Source organism: Cupressus sempervirens, chromosome 10 (assembly GCF_028749045.1).
Source record: "Cupressus sempervirens isolate cs-2001-9-10 chromosome 10, ASM2874904v1, whole genome shotgun sequence".
NCBI classification, from domain to species: Eukaryota; Viridiplantae; Streptophyta; class Pinopsida; order Cupressales; family Cupressaceae; genus Cupressus; species Cupressus sempervirens.
The window spans coordinates 519,566,079-519,587,030 of NC_143127.1; the positions used below are offsets into that span (position 1 = coordinate 519,566,079).

General features: G+C 37.7%; 1 protein-coding gene across 2 annotated transcripts in view; it reads right to left on the reverse strand.

Moving 5' to 3' along the window:
- Positions 1 to 20,952, reverse strand: part of RMI1 (recQ-mediated instability protein (DUF1767)) — a 314,057-nt gene that overhangs the window by 277,396 nt on the left and 15,709 nt on the right. The window lies entirely within an intron of this gene.

Here is a 20,952-nt window from a genome sequence, read left to right on the forward strand (position 1 = left end):
TTATATTTTGGCAATTCAAATTGATGATGCATTCAAAGAGTTTTTCTTGGTAACTGAAGGTAGCGGAAGAAACAAAGCAACCTTTTTAATAGAATTCCCTTGATTGTATTTGATATATAACTTTCTTTTTTCCTCTTTGCTTTTCGGTGACCTTTCTATTCATATACTAATGTGTCTAAGCAAGGTCAAGAGTTTTCTAAGATTTGTATCGACCTCACAAGCTTGCCCTTCCGTTTCTTCCCACTGTAAATTTCAGTCACCATTCCAACACCTGAATTCGTGATACATAAAACCGAGTGAATTCTGAACCATAACAATCACATAGCCTGCATTCCGTCCTTCTATCTCAATCACGTGCTTATTCTTCAATAAGTATAGAGCAAGGAAAATCGCAGAAGAGCACCATTTCCGGCCGCAGAAGGAGGGGGTCATAGTAACTGGTCACGTGAGTTGTATCAAACCTGACTCCTTGTATATACAGTTTGTTATCCTTCTTCCTTTACTGTTTACCAAATCAGCAAGTTAATACTGCCGTCCAATATACGTAACATGGATTGGAAAATGTGTGCATAAGCATAGTGTCTTAGTCGGATCATCACAGGGTCTGATGACATGTTTCCAATAGTAATAAAATCCTTTAATTCCTTTGTTCATAGAGTTATGCCAGTCGATGTCCTACTATATTCATCTTTCCATGTAAAACTAAATACTGTTGCCAAAGTAGGAGTATGCATTTATATAGTTTTCTAGTAGGAATTACTTTTATTCTTGGCTTGGCTTTCCTTCATAACTATCGTCCATGACTCCTACTGTGGAGAGGAATGTTAGATTATATATCTGTAGATGGATGTTGCGTGGATTGGTTGTTCTTGTCTAGCAAGTCCTTCACTTCTCGTATTGTATTTATACCATCAAACTTTTAAAGGTGTCCTCTAATGAATGACTTACCTCATAATCCAGACTAAGGGTGATTGACAGGTAATGTTTATTGAGAAGCTTTAGACTGAAATGAAGATCTATGGATTCATAATTGAACAGATATTTTACGTTTGAATGTTCTCAGATTGGATTTGACTTGTCTGAAACCTTAAAATGGATTTAACCCTGTTTTCCTGTATGTATCTGAAATTTGTTGAACCTTGAAGATTCATGAAAAACTTCTTCTTAACTTCTTTATTTTCAATTGATCGGTATCAGATTAAAAGAGTTCAAATGGCATCAAGAACTTGTATGAATGTTGCAGATCTCAAGAACAAGTTTTTATTTCTGTCACAATTCCTTATAAAAGATAAGAGTAGTTTGCTCATAATTTTCCATAATACTGAGAAATTCACCAAGCAATGATGCCAATATAAGTGAAGAGATGTTACGCAAATATAGTGAATATAAACTCGTGAGCACCTGCGAATCACCGGCATGGTGGCTTGAAATGGTGAGGAGGTGTAGAGAGTTTGCACAAACAAGAATGGAATTCAGATTAAATAAATATATAGACAAAATCTTAATGGCTCATGCAAGACCCTGTTTAATGTTTCTCCTACGGTCAAGTCGAGAGATGTGTCTAGATACCAGGATGCCAGAGGATGGCAAGATGACCCCTGTCTATTCCAAGTAGGGAGGGCCTTTCTCGTTAGAGATCATGAGGGGATAAGATTTGGTCTGAGGTTGTGTGGTTAAGCCCCTAACAATGTTTCACCTCTCCCGAAGATGTCAGTCGTGCGTCAAACAGAGATAACTATGCATTCAATTGTTTATCGGAAACAGGTATTATCACTTTTATTTAGAAAGAGGTAAGATTAAATTGAGTTATTTCATTGTTACCGTTATTTTACACCTGTGTGCAAGAAATAGATTGTTTTTCAATTATATGAATAACGAAGACAAGTATATTTTCTAATCTTGTGTTACGATCACAGTTAAGTAATCGGTAGGAAAGAAATCTAAAGCCTTAATTGATTGAGTGATAGTGGGAACCCTAATTGATACAATGGTATCAGAAGCCCTAATTGAATATGTGGTAGCGGAAGCTCTATTTGAATCTGTGGTAGCGGAAGCCCTATTTGAATCTGTGGTATCAGAAGCCCTAATTGAATCCGTGGTAGCGGAAGCCCCATTTGAATCAGTGGTATCAGAAGCCCTAAATGAACCGATGGTAAACGATGCCCTAATTATTACAATGGTATGTGATGCCCTAATTTTAAATATAGTGGTATTTAATTGTGATCATCATTTGATTTTGAGATAGCGGTTTTTAGATGTTAGTTGTCTTGTGAAATTGTTATAGTGTATCTGTGGACTCACTCGAGTGGTTGCAGAAGCATCCCTATTTTGATTTCGATCTCAATTTTCCGAGGTATGTGGTTTCAATTTTTGTAGTAATTTCATTTGATGGTAATTCAAGTCTTTAGTTAAGAAATTTTGTCTAACTAATTTTAACCGTAAATCTTATTCACATGAACATGAATGATATAACTGTCTTCCTGTGAAGATAAAGTGATAACTGTATTTTCTTGAGTATGTTAGATGTTAATTTAGACCCGGGAAAACCGGATGTTACAGTAACCAACAATGATGGGCAATCAAAATATACAAAAGTTTTAGATTTGGAGAACAATGGTGATAACAACAACAATTAAACATAGCAGCCTGATACAAATTTGTCCCTTCCTAGGTGTGCATATCCCCATATCCGAAACAAATACATATCCGATACAGCCTAGATACATGTCAGAAACTGTATCCACATGTGCCTAAAATACCTTGATTTGCCAACCATGCCAAATGCTACGTGATTTGAAAAAAATTTAATGGCATTAATCTTCCTGAAGTTAATTAAATAAAAACTTCATTCATGCAATTTTTTTAATAATAGTTTGGTATAAACAAAATCTACAGCAAGTGAGAAAGACAAATGAAATGTTTTTCTACTTCAGCCACCCATGTTTTTGGGTTATCTTCCAATGCAACTCTACTATTTTCGCATATTGTAAATTGTTAAATCAACTTATAATTATTTATGTAGTAATTACGTGTCAATATTGCTTTTGAAGTAATGAAATTCTCCTATAATAACTTAGAAGATTTTTACAAATATGCGTATGTGTTTTTTATGAATGTCATGTCCAGCCGTGTCTATTGGGGATCTTAAAAATGGACTGTGCCCATATCTGATACCGTATATGTACCCGTATCTGTATCCACGCAACTTTGTGATAAAATAATAAGACTGTAAAAGACCATCACATATCATTATTCCCAGCATCAATCAAAACAAGATATCCACAATAGTTTTGCAAATTCAAATTTATGATCATAGACAATAATAAAAGAATGCCAAGATAAACCACAAAATAAATTGGTATTACAGTCACAAAATATATAATATAAAGTATTCTCTAATTAATGAGTTAGCCGTGTTTGTCAGACAAGAATGTGAAAAAGCTAACGTTGTGTCTGATTGATGAATAGTAAGACTCAGTAAACACAGAGTGAGATTACTTTTAAAAAGTAATATCGCATACAAAGAATGAATAAACTAGGCGAAATTTTCAGTGGGGATGAAAATGAACACGATCAAACTTGGCTTGCATTTGCTGTTCTGATGAATAAAAGACAATATTATGAATGTGTTAAATTGTTGATCTTTCATTTGGCAAAGACTTTCAGATTATCCCTACAGAGTCACTTCTCGTTCATTCTATTGATTGTGTTACTGTAATTATAAATTGTTATAATTTAGACACCATACCCGAGGGGAATTCAGAATTTGCTCCTCTTATACTGCCATACCGAAGGGGGCTTAAGAGTTAGACACCATAAAGTTGCTATTATTATAACTTGTTATATCTACTGACTTACTGCTCTGGAACCTAAATATCTCCATGGTGCAATGTTATACACCTTATCAACTAATGTTTGTTTGAAGTGCTCTCCCGCAAACGGTATTACACCACTTTCACTGTGTTGCACTAAGCTCTTCTCCGGACTTGTGTCGGTACTGTATTACTTACCTGCAAGTCACATTCATTACAATTGTGGGATAGCGATAGACACTCGATGCTTATATGTCCCTTTGCCACTGACACACAGCTGCTTGTTCGAATTTGAGCACTAATGCAGTAACCCCTAGTATTCCACTGCCATACCACACCTATTTTCTTTCATAAATGCCAGGATGCAGTAGACATTCTTCACTATTTATCAATCACCACCATACCGCAGGCAATGAAACTGACTACCACAGGACTTTGGTTTGTAGCCTATATACACATCAACATGGAACACAAGAGCACATATTAGATATGATGAAAAATTAACACAATGACAATACTAACATTAGCTTTTTGGTCTTCCTGTGTAGTTTCCACACCATTGCCCCATTGCAAATGAGGACCCTCTTTTCATTTCAGCTGTAGACCTTAGTGGTCTTAGGAAGTCTAGACAGCAACATTTTTTCAAGTCCTAGGCCCTTAGTCAAGGTCATTTGGAGGTTGAGGTGTCTTGCATATGTGAAGCCAGTCTTTGTTGTAAAGGAGGAATTTTGAGAGAGCTGAGAGATTAAGAATGACATTAATCTTGGCAATTCGGTCCCAAACACACTCTCATTTCCCTCCTTTCAATCAATCTTTTAAGGCTTAACATGATGAAGTACTCATAGATTTGAACAATGTAATCTGGGGAAGGGCCAGATTTGATGGTTTAAGGCATAGTTTGAAAACTCGGTATCGGCAATATCTCGGCCAGCCTAAAATTTTTGAAAAATTCGGAATCGGCAAAAACTCGGCGAAAAAATCGGCAATAAATCGGCATTTTTATCAAACATTTGAAAACATATAATTTCTTAAAATATGTGTAAAAATGCACATTCACACCAAATTTGTAGAACGCATAATGATTTGAGATATCCACCATATATTAATCAAAGTTATTAGTAATTTACTACTATAGTAAATTTTAAATAAAGTAAACTTAAATTACAATACAATATAGTAATTGTTAAATTATATAGATAAAGAATAAAATAGTATTAGAGGAAATTTAAAAATTAAAACACATGCTATCTATGTATTTTTAATTTTTAATTATTTACCAAAATAAAATATATATTGATTTTAGTGTTACAAAATAAATTAAGTTTTAAATAAAAATTCTTAATAAAATATATTAAAGTTTTTAAAAATAAAATTTATTGAAGTTAAAAAATTATTTCCAAAATACTATCAAGCAAACTTGGATATATCAAATTATTTATATGTAACTATAGTTTTAATGAAATAATATGCAATATGTCTGGAAACTACAATTTAAAACCCTATTCATGTTGTCGCAGGGCAACTCGAAGTTGAACACCAGCGTGCTTTTGGTCACGAATCAGCATGCAAATGCGGACAAATGCAAGTTCTAAAGTCGTCGTATCAACGTGCTTTTGGTCATGAATATTTTTAACCTAAAATGTGTCATGTCCCCTTTTCAATGACATGTTATTTTTAAGTGAATTTGCCTATCATGGACTCTCGTGGGCAAATGGTTTTGGTGAGAGAGTCATTCTGATGATTATTTGGGGATTGGATGGTCTTATTTGCTCTAGGAGAGATGGGGTTTATTATATTTTTGTTTTATGTGTTATGCGGGGCCAAAAAATTATAATTTGAGTTGAGTTGCACTTTTTTTTATTTTATAAAGTTACTTTTTATAAAAGTGCATTATAAAGGGATTTCATAAGAATATTTTATGGATACTTCTAGAAGTTCTTAGAGGCTTCTTAGAAAAGTGCATAAATAGAGTGTTTGGCCTCTCATTTGGACATCCCAAGTTTTGAGTTTACACTACTTTTCTCTTTGAGCATTTGTGGCGCCATCTTGGTCTACAGATTGTCATTTGATCATTAGGAACGGAATTTCCTAAGGATTTGCATAACTGAGGTGGTGAAATATCCTTTGAAGGGTTGCACTTTGGAAGTGGTATTCAGCTACTTCAAATTGGGCTTATTTGAACATTTCCAGCAGGGGTCGATTTTCAGCCTGGACATACATTTTTGCTCATATCCTCACTGTTGGCTGGGAGTTTGATTTTTATTTTGTAGGAGAATTTTCCTTGGAGCCTGGAAATTATTTCCATAGCATTTTCGGCACCTTTCAGCCTAGCATTTATTTTTGCCAGTGTCGTACCAGTCCGTACATGTATGGTTGTACCTACAGGCTGTACGGACAGCAAGTTTGAGGGCAGGTTGGGGTTGTATTTTCGTCATGTTGTCTTCAACATTCAATCTCCAGCTTTTTGCTCAATCCAGGTTCTTTCATTTCAGTTGTATTGCAAGAAATTCTCAGTTGTAAGGGTTTGTTTGTAATGTGCCATGTTGTAATGCCTTGAGTTGAAAAACGAATAACATATGTAAAAGCATTTGGTTATCATTGAATGAATATATTGGCACTATTTTACATCAATTATTTGAGTAGATTTGTTGCACAACAATTTCTTTTATTCAGCATTTTACTTTCAGCAGTGTATTTAGGTTGCATGCCAAGTGTTTGACAAAATTCCACAGTTCAGTATTAATGGTTATTAGTGGCCTATTGGCAAAGGTCATTAGAGTGATATCAGAGCTAAATCCTGCCATCCTGAGGGTTTAGCAATCACATGCAGCCAACTGGGGTTGGCTCTCACAGATTTTACACTCGCAGGCAAACTTTGTTTGACAGGGAACAAGATTTTGACAGGCAGCCAGACACCATGGGTGACAAACAAGAGCGTAGCCCACCAAGAGATAATAGGAATGAGGATCAAGAAACAAGGGAATTTTTCAGAGCAATGGTTACAAGACAAGAGTGGATGGCTCAGGCTTTGCAAGCACTCACCACCATGGTTGAGCGCATGAACCCACAGGACAGACATAATCAGGAACAGGATAGGGGGACGCCAGAGCAGGATAACCGGAGTGTAGCAGGTTCACAAGGTGCTTCTAGGCATAGGTCATGGACTGCAAACAGGCCTACACGTCCTACATTCCTTAGAGAGGTGACCCAGGAGGCAGTAGAGGATTATATGCCAGAGGATTTTTAGGATGATCTTCAAGCTGCAGATGCAAAATGGCAGGTACTACCTCCACATGTTCGTGAGTTGCTGAATTTTGATCGCTACCTGAGTCAGAGAAGAGAGCACAAGAGGAGTAGCAAGCAGAACTGGAGGCCTACAAGAGGTCAGGACAGTGAGTTGCAGCAAGTTGCTAGCAAGCTCACCTTACGGCAGTGGACAAGTGATAGCACAAGCCTGGATCCATAAGTTAGATACATTCCTAGCATTGAGGCCTATGTTAGAGACAAATGCTATCAAGTATGCCACTTTGCATTTAGAGGGCGCAGCACATGATTGGTGGTCACATGGTATGGTTACATTGCAGCATAATCAAGTGACATCCTATCAGGATTTTGTGGATAGATTGGTAGAACGCTTTGATAAGAAAGACTCGGAGATCTTCTTCCGTGATCTTGCACAGCTAAGACAGACAGACAGTTCGGAGGTCTATATCAGTGAGTTTCAGAGATTATCAGTGATGGTGCAGGATGTGTCCGAGAGGAGGTTGGTTATATTATTCACAGAGGGGTTGTCTGAACCTCTAAAGGGGTGGATCAAGGCATTCGATCCCCCTTCATTATAGGAGGCTATGAGGAAGGCACGGAGCATGGAGCTCATAGCACCCTCCAACAGGTTCACCTCCAGGAGCACTTCTTCATTTAAGGACAATAAGAAGCTTGATAAAAACAAGGGCAAAAAAGCTGACACCAAGGGTAAGTCTACTGCACCTTTGGATATGGAGACATTGAATGACTTGCGCAGGAAGAAGCTATGTTTCTACTGCAAAGGTCCCTACGACAAAGATCATGATTGTCCTATGAGGCCTAAGGGGAGGCCAATAGGGTTATGTGGGCTTACTACAAGGATTCGGGTTCTGATAATTTTGCACATGAGGTTGATCATAGTGATGTAAAGCCCGAGGCAGAAGCAGAAACTCCAGAGACTAAGGAGGAGCCTGAGTTGCACTTCCAAGAGGCATGCTTGTCTAGCATTTAGCAGGAAGGATCTTTTAGACTACGTGGTGTTCTAGCAGGGCAGAGAATTATTACTTTGGTTGATACAGGTGCTACGCACAATTTCATTGATGCACATTTTGTTGAGCGTCGTGGTATTATGACTGAGGAGTTTGAGGGACTGTGGGTACAGGTTGCTGATGGTTATACTCCTAAGTGTAACAGGATGGTTAGAAATTTTCCCTTACGCCTGAACAACTATGAATTCAAGGCGGACTACCATGTTGTCAACATGGGTGATCTGGATATTGTTCTTGGGATGGAGTGGTTGCGCTCATTGGAAGAGGTCACCTTTAGATTGAAGGACATGGAGATTAAGTTTGAAGTGGATGGGAAGCAACAAATTTTGAGAGCCATCAGGAGTGGAGACATCAAGACTATTTCCTTCAGACAGCTGGAGAGGTTAGCTAGACATGATGACATTGAGTGAGCAGCCGTATGTACTCTCATGCCTACACAGGAGGGACAGCATAAGACAGAGTATCATCCAGATATATATCGATTGAGAGTGAAGTATGACAGAGTCTTCAACGACATTCCACATGGCAGACCACCAAACAGAGGTATTGAGCACATTATTGAGTTGGAGGAGGGTGCTAAACCCGTGATGATTACACCATACAGGCATCCTAAGAGGTTCAAGGATGAGATCAAGAAAACCATCAAGGAGCTTCTTGCGATGGGTCACATTAGGCCTAGCAAGTCTCCTTTTGCTTCTTCGGTTGTGTTGGTGAAGAAAAAGGATGGTACATTAAGGATGTACATTGATTACAGGGTGTTGAACAAAAGGACAATCAAGAACGGGTACCCTATTCCACGGATTGATGAGTTGATTGATGAGCTTCACAGTGCATGTTACTTCATGAAGATTGATTTGAGATCCGGCTACCATCAGATCAGAGTTAGAGAGCAGGATATTGAGAAGATTGCCTTCAGATGTCATTGTGGGCATTTTGAGTTTGTGGTCATGCCATTTGGGCTGACCAATGCGCCAGCTACTTTTCAGTCCACCATGAACGAGGTCTTCCATCACCAATTGAGGAAGTATGTGTTAGTCTTCTTTGATGATATTTTGATTTACAGTCGGACTTGGCAGGAGCACATTGAGCACTTGGAGATAGTTTTGGGGATCCTACAATCGAAGTCCTTGTACGCTAATGACTCCAAATGTGATTTAGGCATGACAGAGCTATTGTACTTGGGTCACATCATTAGTGCAGAGGGAGTAAGGATGGATCTTGATAAGATCCGTGCTATTGTGGATTGGCCTACTCCAAAGAACCTGACACAGTTGAGATGGTTTCTTGGGTTGTGTGGTTTCTACCGTAGATTTGTCAGTGGGTATTCACGCCATGCAACTCCTATGACAGATTTGCTGAAGAAGGGAGCCTTCGTTTGGACACTTGAGGCACAAGCTTGCTTTGAGAGATTCAAGGAGATCATGACTACATGCCCTGTGTTAGCATTACCCGACTTTTCGAAGCCATTTGAGCTTCAGTGTGATGCATCTAGAGAGGGTATTGGCGTTGTTTTGATGCAGGACAAGCATCCCATTGCATTTGAGAGCAGGAAGCTCCATGGGCCAGAGAGATCATTTAGTATATATGACAAGGAGATGTTGGCTATTATGCATGCATTGGCTAAATTTGGGCAGTATCTAGTGGGTGGTAAGTTTTGCATTAAAATTGACCACAATAGTTTGAGATATTTCCTTGGACAAAGAGATCTCAATGACAGGCAGCAAAAGTGGGTTAGTAAACTACAGGCTTATGATTTTGACATCTCCTATGTGAAAGGGACTCAGAATGTGGTAGCAAATGCATTGTCACGTAGACCACATCTCAGTGCTATGATTCAGATATCAGAAGATTGGAGGCACTTGATCATTGCTGAGTATGCTAGAGATTCATGGGCATCCAGGATTGTTGATGGGACAGTTGTTGATACCAGGTATACACTTGTGGATGATTTGATTACCTACAAGAATAGGATATTCTTAGTCCCAAGATCGAAGGTGAAGCGTATTGTTATGAGAGCACTTCATGACTCACCTACAGCTAGACATCCTGGATACTTCAAAACATACAGGCAGGTACACAAGCGATTCACATGGAAGGGGCTCAAGGCAGATGTGTTGCAGTATGTTAGAGAGTGCCCTATTTGCCAGCAGAACAAAAAAGAGCACACCTTTCTAGCAGGGCTCCTACAGCCACTTCCCATCCCTGACACGAAGTGGGAGTGCATATCCATGGATTTCATTACAGGCTTGCCTAAGGCCCAAGGGCGAGATTGCATCTATGTGGTGGTAGATAGGTTGACGAAGTATGCACACTTCCTTCCCATCACTACTACTTACATGGCAATACAGGTGGCTAAAGCCTTTTTTAGGGAGATTTTCAAACTACATGGGATACCCCGGAGCATAGTGAGTGACAGGGACAGCAGGTTCTTGAGTCATTTTTGGCAGGAGGTGTTCCGTTTATGTGGCACTGAGCTCACACCTAGCACCACTTACCACCCGTAGACTGATGGGCACACAAAGATAGTAAATAAGTGGGTGGAGGGATATTTGAGGAACTACGTGGCTGGTCAGCAGAAAGCATGGGTTGGATTTATTTATGTGAGTATTGCTACAATACTACCTATCACATGTCTATTCAGATGACTCATTTCAGAGCACTATATGGCTATAATGCACCGAGCTTTGTTGATTTGCTTATGAGTGATGTTAGAGTTCCTCATGCTGGGGATTTGCTTCAGGAGAGCAAGGACATTGTTGATGCTCTCACAGATAATATTGCCAAAGCACAGAATCAGCATAAGCAGTATGCAGACCAGAAGAGGATAGAGAGGAGTTTTGAGGTTGGTGACATGGTTTACCTCATGCTGCAGCCTTACCGACAGTCTACTCTCAAGAAGAGGGGGTCAAAGAAGCTTAAGCCTAGATACTATGGCCCTTTCAGGATTATCAGGCAGATAGGTGAGATGGCTTATGAGCTTGAGCTTCCTACAGACAACAGGGTGCATAATGTTTTCCATGTGTCACGGCTCAAGAAGGCGTTGGGTCAGCATGTTGTGCCTTCAGCAGTTCTTCCTCCATTGGATGATGACGGGAAATTGGTTCTTGTTCCTAAGTACATCATTGATAGTAGAGAGAGACAACTCCGTAGGAGGACTATCAGAGAGTACTTGGTGAAGTGGAGAGATTTACCCAAGGAGGATGCCACATGGGAGGGAGAAGATATTTTGCAACATCTAGCTTTGAGATTGCTTGAGGGAAAGCAATTTCAGGAGGGGTGGACTGTCATGTCCCCTTTTCAATGACATGTTATTTTTTAGTGAATTTGCCTATCATGGACTCTCGTAGGCAAATGTTTTTGGTGAGAGAGTCATTCTGATGATTATTTGGGGATAAGATGGTCTTATTTGCTCTAGGAGAGATGGGGTTTATTATATTTTTATTTTATGTGTTATGCAGGACCAAAATATTATGATTTGAGTTTAGTTGCACTTTTTTTTATTTTATAAAGTTACTTTTTATAAAAGTGCATTATAAAGGGATTTCATAAGAATATTTTATGGATACTTGTAGAAGTTCTTAGAGGCTTCTTAGAAAAGTGCATAACTAAAGTGCTTGGCCTCTCATTTGGACATCCCAAGTTTTGAGTTTACACTACTTTTCTCTTTGAGCATTTGTGACGCCATCTTGGTCTACAGATTGTCATTTGATCATTAGGAACGGAGTCTCCTAAAGATTTGCATAACTGAGGAGGTGAAATATCCTTTGAAGGGTTGCACTTTGAAAGTGGTATTCAGCTACTTCAAGTTGGGCTTATTTGGACATTTCCAACAAGAGTCAATTTTCAGCTTGGACATACATTTTTGCTCATATCTCACTGTTGGCTGAGAGTTTGATTTTATTTTCTAGGAGAATTTTCCTTGGAGCCTAGCGATTATTTCCATAGCATTTTCAGCACCTTTCAGCCCAGTATTTATTTTTGCCAGGTGTTGTACCAGTCCATACGTGTACGACTGTACCTGCAAGCCGTACGAACAGAAAGTTAGAGGGCAGGTTGGAGTTGTATTTTTCGTCATTTCGTCTTCAGCATTCAGTCTCCAACTTTTTGCTTAATCGAAGTTCTTTCATTTCAGTTGTATTGCAAGAAATTCTCAGTTGTAAGGGTTTGTTTGTAATGTGCCATGTTGTAATGCCTTGAGTTGAAAAACGGATAACATATGTAAAAGTATTTGGTTATCATTGAATGAATATATTGGCACTATTTTACATCAATTATTTGAGTAGATTTGTTGCACAACAATTTCCTTTATTCAGCAATTTACTTTCAGCAGTGTATTTAGTTTGCATGCCAAGTGTTTGACGAAATTCCACAGTTCAGTATTATTGGTTATTAGTGGCCTATTGGCAAGGGTCATTACAGAATGGCCCGCTCAATTTTAAATGACATTTGCCTGCGATATTTTCCTTTTACCACGATATATTCCTAAACAGGTGCCGCGATTTTATTCCATATCTCGTTGCCGATTTATGGTGCGATATTCTCGGCCAGGCTTGTGCTCCGCGAAATATCGCGAGATTGGCGATATTTTGCCGATATTTTAAACCATGGTTTAAGGACTTTAAAAAACTTTGATGAAGTGACTGAGATTTCCCATCAGAGGTCAAAATCTGACCCTCTTTTGGAAACAATTCCCATCATGACAAAATTACACCCCTGCCTAGTTGAAATAATATTTTCGTCCAATCCAAATTTGTTGAAAGCATAGAGAATTTAGGAGGAGGTATGCATTACCTATTGATTTTTGTAGCTAAGTCGGACCCTTTCTTGGCTGAATGAGATATAATATTGGTTATGACAATATACTTATTGTCATACAATAATTATATTGTTATTATGTTTGATGATATAATTGTATTGGTAATATTATTATTATATTGCAAGGTTATAAGTATATTATACAATAATAAAATTATTATAAAATATTATAATATAATAATTATATTGATAATATGAATATTATATTATTGTGAAGGAACATATTTATATTTTTTTATTATAATTATTATATTGTTATATAATAATTATTATATGTTTTGGGTGGGCCCAACTTTATTATATCAAGGGCTAGTGTTATTATGTGTAATTATTATATTATTATTATATAATAATATGAATTGGGGACCCGAACCTTGGAAGTCCCTCCTTGGATCCTAATTGGTTGATATAAAGGAAGATCACTCTTCCTCCATTTGAGGCAGCGTAATATACAATCTACTTTATCCCCTAAAGTTAACATGGTATCAGAGCTATGGTCAAATCCGGGTATCTACTATAAACTATGTTGGAGCCATGGGCGGTATCTACTATAAACTATGTTGGAGCCATGGGCGGATCAAGCGATTTAGTGCACTCATTTATTTAAGGGTTGTAATGGGATTTGCAGGCGGTCTACCATTCGTTGTGCTATCAGACCTATCTGAATGCAAAATATTGATGCTGATGGAAGAATTGTTATTGATGTCAAAGAAAAGGAAGCAATAATGTCATTGTCATTGGTGTCAAAGAGATTCACAAAGAAAGGATAAGATGGTTAGAATAACCTTCATCGATGTCAAAGGTATGAAAACACAAGAAGCAAAGCTATGATGTATGAACAAGTTTCAGATTTACAGAGCAGCCAATAGAAAATATAAGAATAACAAAGAGAATATTTATAGTCTCAGCTGAAAGTGATAGAGTACTCACACTGGTAAATCGAGATACAATACAAAGAGAATAAAAAAGATGATGGGAATTGAATACCACTTAAGTCTAGCAATGACTAAAACAACAATAATAATATCACATGCAGATCAATGATGTTCAACTTAAGAAGAAAATTGCAATGTCATAAGTGGCACTGCAAATAAAAGTTGTGGGATGAAAACAGAAATAGAAACATATATGTAAGTGATTATAACATCACTATAAAGAACATGTAGATGATGAAGAGCATATAAACCACAATTTGTAATGTCCCCACTTTAACATTGGACCAAGTGAGTGTGCATTAGCCTAGTTCTACATGGTCGCGAGAGCTAATGAAGGATTTAAAGGGATCCTAGAGTGGTTTGACCTAGTCATCTTCAATTTGGGCCAAAATAGAGTTGATTTACTCAGTCTCAAGCATACTTATTATTTTTAGTAAATCAGTAGGACACAAGGGAGGCTAGTTTTGGTGATTTGATTTGATACTCCTCGACGAGAGCTTTCCAACGAACTATCACTCGTGTTGTTCGGAGTCCAGTAGTTAATATATTTTTATGCCTAAAGTATTATTAAAGTAACATTTAATTTAATTGTAATATATTAAAGTGTTACTTTAATATTAAATTTTATGGGAATGTGTGCAAATCAAAGGGGCGCCAAAGGGAGACATAAGTGAATATTTTAATATGTTTTATATTGCGCATCTTTTATCCCACATTGCTCATGAGAGTTGAGTCGACCCTTGGAGAAAGAATAAAAGGAAGCATTGGTGGCTTCGTTTGGGAAGGTTGAATACGAGGAGAAATTGATGTGTGAGTTGCAAATCCATTCTTAGCATTAGAGAACATCTATCCTCTCGTGACATTCTAGACGTCATTCCCTTAGGGTCTGGCCTTTAGAATTCATTGTTATCAGCTTCATTAACAGGCAGATTGGGCACATTTCCAGGTACAGGAAGATTGGATGTTTGCTCATATCCTCCCCACTTCTTGTCTGATGCTTATATCATTCTGAAGGGATGATTTTTATGAAGATCTTGGACTAATTGAAGACAAATTATACTGTAGCAGCATTGTAGTGCGGCACTATTCACATTACTGTAGAGCAGCACCATTCACGACACTGTAGCGTGACACTATTCATGTCACTGTAGCACAGCACTATTCATGTTACTGGAGCAGCAAGACGGGAAGTCATTACCGGAACATTATGTTATAATGCTGGAGTAATTAGTGAGTTGAAAAGTCTGCTATGTGTTTGATTTTATTAATTATGAATATAATATTATTTCAGCAGTAGTTCAATCTTCAGTTTGCATATTATTGTGAATTCCTTCTTGTTCATGTTATGTGATTTCAAATCTATGCAAAGACATAAAAAACAAACAAACATTTTATTTCAGGAGACATAAAGGGGTTTATACATTAAATGGAGAAATAAAGAGTTGGATGCAAATTATTTGACTAAATTCCTATCAGCAGTTGGTTTAATTTTTGGGCATTTCTAAGGTGTCCATTGCAAGATTTTAAAAAGTAATAAACAAATACATCGCAGCAAGATATCATTCACATCCGTAGATATATAAAAAAATCAATGTCAAACAAATTGAAATAGCAATAGATTTAAAATACGAATATATTGAAGACACGTATATTGACTTGCAACTGAATAAACGGGTAAAGAAGAATATAAAACGATGAATCTTCTGCAAAAGTGACTACAGGAAATTGCTTGGTTTCAAAGGTTCAATGCATTGATTCAGATTACACCATCTTACTGCAATGATTGGAGCCATGCAACATGAGAAAGTCAAGTCTTACAGAAACTGAGAATCTATGCTATTGATTAAGATGGCCCAAGATAAGTTTGAAGGAGGACTCCACATCAAACAATCTTTGTCGAACGGTTTGTATATTACTTTTGCTGAGAGGAAAGCATTGATACAGCGGTTGGATATTCAAAAAATAATAGTTAGAAAGGTCCTGATTCATTTAAAGAACCCAAATAATTCCAAGGATGTGGCAATAATAAATTAAGAATAAAGTAATCAGCATAACAAATAAAATCTCACAAGTTTGAAAGACTCAAGCCATCATGTGAAAGGAAATTCCAAAATATGCAGCGATAGACCGAGGAATCCCAATAGCATTTCAGAGTATACAGTGACTTGGATATTAAAGCCAGCCAATATATGCCGTTAAAAGTTCCAATTCAAAAATATAAGAGTCCAGAGAAATCAATATTTGTGCAAATAAAAATAATTAAAATTGTTTTTTAGGCGGTATAAATAAACTCTACAAACATAAGTGTATGATTAAGAAAATTTGAAAAGGCGTGACTAATGGGAAATAATGTTTGAAAAGTCACAATCTGATATGAGTTAAATATAAAAGGAGAAATGAATCATTGGTAGAAAGATAAGTTAGCATTTGGATGTGAAGAAGAAATATAAGAGGAAGAAGAATAAAATCTGACACACACACATATATATAATGCAAATAAATGGTATGAAAGAGTAAGCGGTGGATGAAAAAGAAAGAGTAAAAGAACCGAGATGTAAAGAAGAATATTAAAAAAGGCTATGCAGATGTATTCTGATTTCAATCAGATATGTGTGTTAGGATAAAATTCAGTTAAAAAAGGCTATATGTATGCTGACAAAGAAAAAGCATATACAGAGATGTAATAGAGAATTTCTGCAGATACAAATAAGACGTATATGCTGCTAAAATAGTGTGCAGATAAGAAAAGAGAAGTAAAGCAACAAATAAGGGAGTTAATTAAATAGTCTATCATCAATTGAGTAAGCGACATTGCCAAGGTGGAAAAGAAGTATGTGTACAGTGGATTGGTGCTCACGAAGACAACGGAGGGAGTTGATGCTTCCAATAGGTCGGTGCCTGCAAAGTGTGGGAGTTGGAGCTTCCAATGAGTTGGTGCTCATAAACATAGGGGTTGGAAGCTCTAGTAGGTTGGAGCCTACAAAATATTGTAAAAGAACAAGTTTATATATACAGCAATTATTTGTTGTGGTCTTCTCCCGCATTGGATTTCCACGTAAACATTGTATAATTGTGTCATGTGCATAACTATTTATTTCAGTACTTGAAGTTATTGTTTGGATAAAAGTTTTTTATTGGCAAAATCATTATTATACTGATTCACCTTTCCCTCCCCGCCCCTACACTCTCAGTAAAATTGTGTGCTCTCCAGATGTAAGCGTAGACAAACCCAAACTGCACTGCTATACCTTGCGCCAAAAGAAAGCCAATTCCATGAGAACTGAATCAAATTGGTGAGGCCTCTTTCAGCATCTTCCAGTCATGATTGCTTAAATCTGTTTCACACAGCAAATTTAATTGCATGAGCCAATTCTCAGATATACTTTGCACAACGGAATTTAAGTGTAGAGTTAAATAGGAAGATGTGTAGCAACAAAGAAAGAATTTGGATTGAAATGGCATTGGCGAAGGTGGATTACTTACTTCAAAAGGCATTTACGGCAGAACTTCTCATGATGCAGAGATGTCAAACACGCCTGCTCTATTTGTCTTTGTCGCATGATGGGAACAACTGGTCGCAATTTCAAGTCTTCATTGATCACAATTCCTTCGTCAAATTCCTCTGCCTCGCTTGTGATTCTTCTGACGGGTCCATTATGATTTATACGAGGAAGGAGGGAGACAAAGATCGGAATTTAGGATGTGCCCATGCAACTTGCTAAACAGGGCCTTGGCAACCAGAGAGTAGCGATTTGTGTGAGCAAATAAGAGCTGCTGAGACCAAAGATTTTGATGCTTCGATCCAAATAGTAGGTGGTCATGGGCTTACCATTGTAGTCTATTGCAGTGTCGTGAACCACATCTAACTTCTTGTTGGATTTTGACACCAATAACTTTCTCTGGCTCAAAGACTTTGGCTACACAAGTGGACAATCTGCAATGCCACTAGCACAAGCAACATTGCACCGCAGCTGAATAAATTCTGCTACTTTTCCCTGTCAGATGGCCCTGAAATTGTTACAATGTAACCGGCCTTACTTAAGATCATTATACGTTGCAGCTGTTCTTTGGATTGTATGAAGATGTCTTGGGTGACCAGGAGCCACTTTTTGACATCTCCATTGGAGGAACTCAGGTCTATTCTATCAAGCCAGGGTGATCTCTAAATAATGAGCAATCATATGTTGAAATGATGGTATTTGTTTCTGACACAGCTGCGACAGTCTACTTTCACAACACTCTGCATAGGGACCCATCCGTAATGTCAATAGAGGTTCTTGATGTGCATTCCCATTGGGGAAGTTTGGGCAAAATTGGTTTTTAGGACACTTAAATGTGTTAACTGTGGAGGAGGTAAATTGAGTCAATTTGTGGAGATTGGGAACTTGTTCTGGTTGTCAGACAGTAGTGTTGAACAAAAGTGGCCGTTGACCTGTTTTGATAGCGAGACAAATTAAAGGCACACAAACAGCCCCATGCAATTATCCGCCATGGATTTATCAATCGGCTTCAGAGTCAGGCTTTTAAGAAACATATACCCACAATCCCCAGTGAACAAAGAAGCTCTTTGAGCAATGTCTACATGATTTCTGCTTGTGGGCACTGCCCCAAGGAAAGTGAAGCATAGTTTGAGAAATGGACACAAATGCTGCAATGGGACTTCCAGTGAGAAGATGTTGCAGAAGTTTTGAAGTAGGAAACAAACCAAAAGTTTGCTTTTGATTCGGTGGGCTTCTTAACTAGAAAAGGTACAATCATAACCATCTAACATATGAACTCGTGATCTGAAAAATATCTTCTGCGCCTACATTACAAAAGTGGAGATTCTTATTGATGGAGTGAATGGTTAGAATTTGAGATGGTAGCAAGTCCCTGTTTAACACTATTATTTTTACCTGTATTCAGGCTGGTTGGCTGAGTAGGGCAGTTAGTGTGTATAGGCTCTCATGAAACATATAGCCACAATCCCTGGTGAACAAAGAAGCTCTTTGAGCAATGTCTACATGATTTCTGCTTGTGGGCACTGCCCCAAGGAAAGTGAAGCAGAGTTTGAGAAATGGACACAAACGCTGCAATGGAGCTTCCAGCCAAAAGATGTTGCAGAAGTTTTGAAGCAAGAAACAAACCATAAGTTTGCTTTTGATTCAGGGGGCTTCTCAGCAGAAAAGGTACAATCATAACAATCTAACATATGAACTCATGATCCAAAAAATATCTTCTGCGCCTACATTACAAAAGTGGAGATTCTTATTGGAGTGAATGGCTGGAGTTTGAGATGGTAGCAAGTCCCTGTTTAACACTGTTATTTTTACCTGTATTCAAGTTGGTTGGCTGAGTAGGGGCAATTAGTGTGTATAGGCTCTCATGAAACATATACCCACAATCCCTGGTAAACGAAACAGCTCTTTGAGCAATGCCTACATGATTTCTGCTTGTGGGCACTGCCCCAATGAAAGTGAAGCACAGTTTGAGAAATGGACACAAACACTGCAATCGGGCTTCCAGCCAAAACATGTTGCAGAAGTTTTGAAGCAGGAAACAAACCATAAGTTTGCTTTTGATTCAGTGGGCTTCTCAGCAGAAAAGGTACAATCATAACCATCTAACATATGAACTCATGATCCAAAAAAATATCTTCTGTGCTAACATTACAAAAGTGGAGATTCTTATTGAAGAAGTGAATGGCTGGAGTTTGAGATGGTAGCAAGACCCTGTTTAACACTGTTATTTTTACCTGTATTCAAGCTGGTTGGCTGAATAGGGCAGTTAGTGTGTATAGGCTCACGTGAAAAACCTCAGATTAATAAGCGAGCTCTGTTCAAGCAAATGGCAATGTTACTCCTGATATTTCACCCTCAATGCTATGATCAAAGGATATGCCAAGTCCTTGCACATGGATGTTGCTCACAGAATCTTTCATCAGATGGACCTCTATGGATGCACTCCAAATGCACATACTTATAATTATCTGAAATCATGTAATGTCCCCTTTTTGGGACATTAGAAATATTAAAGGACCCATTTATATGATATTAAAATTGACTAGGAAAACGTGGACTCTTATTTTAAAAGGTCAATTTAATATTCAAAGGGGGCTAAAGATGACAAGGAGAGATAAAATAAAAAGCCAAGAGAGAAGTCGAAGAGTCACAGCTGTGAGGATAAAAGGAGAAGAGACTCTTTCATTTGAGAATACTTGATTTATGATTCAGATTTCAGTTTCTCTCTTGCGAGAGTTATTCAGAAAGCTTCAGCTTTCAGCCAGTGTGATGACATAGCCCCTCGTGCCGGTACACAGTGGACACAAACCCATTATCCGTGGAGACGTCACTTCAGGTGTCTCGTATGCGCTTACAGGTTCTTCTCTTAGAGTTCCAATCTAACTGTAAAACTGTATTTAAGATTGGATTTTGAATGTTGGTTATTGTATTGTTGTTGTATAATGCAATAACATGTTTGCGGGAGTTTTATGAGAGTTTACGGATATTATATTGTTGATTTGTAATGCATTTCCATATGCTTGAATCCTGAATATTATTTTTTTTAAAGAACGGGTTTATATCTATTGGAGAATCTACTTGTTTCTATTGTTGTTTTGTAATACTTCTACCTATGTTTTAGTTCTGAATGTATTTTTGAAGAAAATCGAATAAATATCCAATTTGGGAATATTTTAGTGGTATTAGACCCTCGAACCTGCCAACCTGTTGGGTATAGCCAGAGGTTCAATCAAAGAGAGTTTCCCTGCCAGCTTGTGAAGAACTTTTGGAAAGTCTAAGAATCAATTTTAAGATTCATTCAATGAGTTGAAAATTAGGTTAAGCTGTCTTTACCACAAGAAGCAGCCAGTTGGTGATATAATCTCTGTTGTTGTGGAAGAATATCGGGTGTGCCTGCAGTTTTCACTATACAGTGCTGCGGTGACTTCATATGACCAGCACCAAGAATTATTACCACTATTAATGGAGTCCTAAGATTGTTTGTAGAAACATGATATATTCATAGAAGCAGAAGACTTTTGGAAGGAATTGTAACTATTCAAAAGCTTTCTAGTCACTCTGTGTTATCAAAAGAAGATCATATTTGTTACGACTGTGG